The 5,260-nt window shown below is 28.8% G+C and overlaps 2 non-coding genes across 2 annotated transcripts; both read left to right on the forward strand.

Annotated features, from left to right (window-relative positions):
• The first annotated feature begins 763 nt into the window (after window positions 1-763).
• On the forward strand, window positions 764-835 carry TRNAC-GCA (transfer RNA cysteine (anticodon GCA)). Its single transcript has one exon. It is a non-coding gene; the product is annotated as a tRNA-Cys (tRNA).
• A 3,985-nt stretch (window positions 836-4,820) lies between these two features.
• TRNAC-GCA (transfer RNA cysteine (anticodon GCA)) lies at window positions 4,821-4,892 on the forward strand. Its single transcript has one exon. It is a non-coding gene; the product is annotated as a tRNA-Cys (tRNA).
• The last annotated feature ends 368 nt before the right edge of the window (window positions 4,893-5,260 follow it).

Raw genomic sequence — 5,260 nt, forward strand, 5'->3', positions numbered from 1 at the left:
TATTTCCTTTAAATAGTGATTAAAAAAATTTTGTAAATCGTTTCATTTAATACATCGGACTCTCTAAAACAAAGAGTCATTCTGTGTAATAAATATTCTTGAGTATTTTGTGTGCTTTATGCAATCATCAAAGTCTTTTTTGGAAAGACTAAAGCACATCAGAGTACAGGAAGTGCACCATAATGTTAAAGTTTCTTAAAATCTTTAAATTTTATGTATCAAAAACAAAAAAACATTATTTCTTTCATTAATATGTAGGGGGTATATCTCAGTGGCAGAGCATTTGACTGCAGATCAAGAGGTCATTGGTTCAAATCCGAGTGCCCCCTATAAAATGGTTTTCATAAAAATGTAACAATTTTCACACCTTTCAATAATATCATTTTGACAGCTTATCCATATCAGGCTGAACTTAGCACAAGTTTTATTTAAACATGACTTATGAAGTAAATTTGCTTTCTTTCTATAAAGTTTAAAGAAGAAAATTAAGGAATAAAATGGAAAATTCTTTCTTTTAAATGGTGATTTAAAAAATTATGTAAATCGTTTCATTTAATACATCGGACTCTCTAAAACAAAGAGTCATTCTGTGTAATAAAAATTCTTGAGTATTTTGTGTGCTTTATGCAATCATCAAAGTCTTTTTTGGAAAGACTAAAGCACATCAGAGTAAAGGAAGTGCACCACAATGTAAAAGTTTCTAAAAATCTTCAAATTTTATGTATCAAAAACAAAAAAACATTATTTCCTTTATTAATATGTAGGGGGTATAGCTCATTGGCAGAGCATTTGACTGCAGATCAAGAGGTCCTTGGTTCAAATCCGAGTGCCCCCTGTAGTATGGTTTTCATAATAGAGGAAACCTTTTTCACACCTTACAATAATATTAGTTAGACAGCTTATCCATAATAGGTTGAACTTAGAACAAGTTTTATTTAAACGTGACTTATGAAGTAAATTTGCTTTCTTTCTATAAAGTTTAAAGAAGAAAATTAAGGAATAAAATGGAAAATTCTTTCTTTTAAATGGTGATTAAAAAAATTATGTAAATTGTTTCATTTAATACATCGGACTCTCTAAAACAAAGAGTCATTCGGTGTAATAAAAATTCTTGAGTATTTTGTGTGCTTTATGCAATCATCAAAGTCTTTTTTTTTTAAAGACTAAAGAACATCAGAGTAAAGGAAGTGCACCACAATGTAAAAGTTTCTAAAAACCTTTAAATTTTATGTATCAAAAACAAAAAAACATTATTTCTTTTAATAATATGTAGGGGGTATATCTCAGTGGAGAGCATTTGACTGCAGATGATAGAGGTCCTTGGTTCAAATCTGAGTGCCCCCTGTAGTATGGTTTTCATAAAAATGTAACAATTTTCAAACCTTTCAATAATATCATTTAGACAGCTTATCCATATCAGGCTGAACTTAGCACAAGTTTCTTTAAACGTGACTTATAAAGTAAATTTGCTCTCTTTCTATAAAGTTTAAATAAGAAAATTAAGGAATAAAATGGAAAATTCTTTCTTTTAAATGGTGATTAAAAAAAATTATGTAAATTGTTTCATTTAATACATCGGACTCTCTAAAACAAATAGTCATTCTGTGTAATAAAAATTCTTGAGTATTTTGTGTGCTTTATGCAATCATCAAAGTCTTTTTTTTGGAAAGACTAAAGCACATCAGAGTAAAGGAAGTGCACCACAATGTAAAAGTTTCTAAAAATCTTTAAATTTTATGTATCAAAAACAAAAAAACATTATTTCATTTATTAATATGTAGGGGGTATAGCTCAGTGGAGAGCATTTGACTGCAGATGAAGAGGTCCTTGGCTCAAATCAGTGTGCCCCCTGTAGAATGGTTTTCATAAAAATGTAACTTTTTTCACACCTTACAATAATATCAGTTATACAGCTTATCCATAATAGGTTGAACTTAGCACAAGTTTTATTTAAACATGACTTATGAAGTAAATTTGCTTTCTTTCTATAAAGTTTAAATAAGAAAATTAAGGAATAAAATGGAAAATTATTTCCTTTAAATAGTGATTAAAAAAATTCTGTAAATCATTTCATTTAATACATCGGACTCCCTAAAACAAAGAGTCATTCTGTGTAATAAAAATTCTTGAGTATTTTGTGTGCTTTATGCAATCATCAAAGTCTTTTTTTTGGAAAGACTAAAGCACATCAGAGTAAAGGAAGTGCACCACAATGTAAAAGTTTCTAAAAATCTTCAAATTTTATGTATCAAAAACAAATAAACATTATTTCTTTTATTAATATGTAGGGGGTATATCTCAGTGGCAGAGCATTTGACTGCAGATGAAGAGGTCCTTGGTTCAAATCCAAGTGCCCCCTGTAGTATGGTTTTCAGAAAAATGTAACCTTTTTCACACCTTATAATAATATCAGTTAGACAGCTTATCCATAATAGGTTGAACTTAGAACAAGTTTTATTTAAACGTGACTTATGAAGTAAATTTGCTTTCTTTCTATAAAGTTTAAATAAGAAAATTAAGGAATAAAATGGAAAATTCTTTCTTTTAAATGGTGATTAAAAAAATTATGTAAATCGTTTCATTTAATACATCGGACTCTCTAAAACAAAGAGTCATTCTGTGTAATAAAAATTCTTGAGTATTTTGTGTGCTTTATGCAATCATCAAAGTCTTTTTTTGGAAAGACTAAAGCACATCAGAGTAAAGGAAGTGCACCACAATGTAAAAGTTTCTAAAAATCTTTAAATTTTATGTATCAAAAAGAAAAAAACATTATTTCATTTATTAATATGTAGGGGGTATAGCTCAGTGGAGAGCTATTTGACTGCAGATGAAGAGGTCCTTGGCTCAAATCCGAGTGCCCCCTGTAGTATGGTTTTCAAAAAAATGTAACAATTTTCAAACCTTTCAATATTATCATTTAGACAGCTTATCCATATCAGGCTGAACTTAGCACAAGTTTTATTTAAACGTGACTTATAAAGTAATTTTGCTTTCTTTCTATAAAGTTTTAATAAGAAAATTAAGGAATAAAATGGAAAATTCTTTCTTTTAAATGGTGATTAAAAAAATTATGTAAATCGTTTCATTTAATACATCGGACTCTCTAAAACAAAGAGTCATTCTGTGTAATAAAAATTCTTGAGTATTTTGTGTGCTTTATGCAATCATCAAAGTCTTTTTTTTGGAAAGACTAAAGCATACCAAAGTAAAGGAAGTGCACCACAATGTAAAAGTTTCTAAAAATCTTTAAATTTTATGTATCAAAAACAAAAAAACTTTATTACTTTTATTATTATGTAGGGGGTATATCTCAGTGGAGAGCATTTGACTGCAGATAAAGAGGTCTTTGTTTCAAATCCGAGTGCCCTCTGTAGTATGGTTTTCATAAAAATGTAACAGTTTTCAAACCTTTCAATAATATCATTTAGACAGCTTATCCATATCAAGCTGAACTTAGCACAAGTTTTATTTAAACGTGACTTATGAAGTAAATTTGCTCTCTTTCTATAAAGTGTAAATAAGAAAATTAAGGAATAAAACGGAAAATTCTTTCTTTTAAATGGTGATTAAAAAAATTATGTAAATCGTTTCATTTAATACATCGGACTCTCTAAAACAAAGAGTCATTCTGTGTTATAAAAATTCTTGAGTATTTTGTGTGCTTTATGCAATCATCAAAGTCTTTTTTGGAAAGACTAAAGCACATCAGAGTAAAGGAAGTGCACCACAATGTAAAAGTTTCTAAAAATCTTTAAATTTTATGTATCAAAACCAAAAAAACATTATTTCTTTAATTAGTATGTAAGGGGTATAGCTCAGTGGCAGAGCATTTGATTGCAGATCACGAGGTCCTTGGTTCAAATCCGAGTTCCCCCTGTAGAATGGTTTTCATAAAAATGTAACCTTTTTCACACCTTACAATAATATCAGTTAGACAGCTTATCCATAATAGGTTGAACTTAGCACAAGTTTTATTTAAACGTGACTTATGAAGTAAATTTGCTTTCTTTCTATAAAGTTTAAATAAGAAAATGAAGGAATAAAATGGAAAATTATTTCCTTTAAATAGTGATTAAAAAAATTATGTAAATCGTTTCATTTAATACATCGGACTCTCTAAAACAAAGAGTCATTCTGTGTAATAAAAATTCTTGAGTATTTTGTGTGCTTTATGCAATCATCAAAGTCTTTTTTGGAAAAACTAAAGCACATCAGAGTAAAGGAAGTGCACCACTATGTAAAAGTTTCTAAAAATCTTCAAATTTTATGTATCAAAAACAAAAAAACATTATTTCTTTTATTAATATGTAGGGGGTATAGCTCAGTGGAGAGCATTTGACTGCAGATGAAGAGGTCCTTGGCTCAAATCCGAGTGCCCCCTGTAGTATAGTTTTCATAAAAATGTAACAATTTTCAAACCTTTCAATAATATCATTTAGACAGCTTATCCATATCAGGCTGAACTTAGCACAAGTTTTATTTAAACGTGACTTATGAAGTAAATTTGCTTTCTTTCTATAAAGTTTAAATAAGAAAATTAAGGAATAAAATGGAAAATTCGTTCTTTTAAATGGTGATTAAAAAAATTATGTAAATCGTTTCATTTAATACATCGGACTCTCTAAAACAAAGAGTCATTCTGTGTAATAAAAATTCTTGAGTATTTTGTGTGCTTTATGCAATCATCAAAGTCTTTTTTTTGGAAAGACTAAAGCATATCAGAGTAAAGGAGGTGCACCACAATGTAAAAGTTTCTAAAAATCTTCAAATTTTATGTAGCAAAAACAAAAAAACATTATTTCTTTTATTAATATGTAGGGGGTATAGCTCAGTGGCAGAGCATTTGACTGCAGATCAAGAGGTCCTTGGCTCAAATCCAAGTACCCCCTGCAGTATGGTTTTCATAAAAATGTAACCTTTTTCACACCTTACAATAATATCAGTTATACAGCTTATCCATAATAGGCTGAACTTAGCACAAGTTTTATTTAAACGTGACTTATGAAGTAAATTTGCTTTCTTTCTATAAAGTTTAAAGAAGAAAATTAAGGAATAAAATGGAAAATTCTTTCTTTTAAATGGTGATTTAAAAAATTATGTAAATCGTTTCATTTAATACATCGGACTCTCTAAAACAAAGAGTCATTCTGTGTAATAAAAATTCTTGAGTATTTTGTGTGCTTTATGCAATCATCAAAGTCTTTTTTGGAAAGACTAAAGCACATCAGAGTAAAGGAAGTGCACCACAATGTAAAAG

This window comes from Anomaloglossus baeobatrachus, chromosome 1 (genome assembly GCF_048569485.1).
Source record: "Anomaloglossus baeobatrachus isolate aAnoBae1 chromosome 1, aAnoBae1.hap1, whole genome shotgun sequence".
NCBI classification, from domain to species: domain Eukaryota; kingdom Metazoa; phylum Chordata; class Amphibia; order Anura; family Aromobatidae; genus Anomaloglossus; species Anomaloglossus baeobatrachus.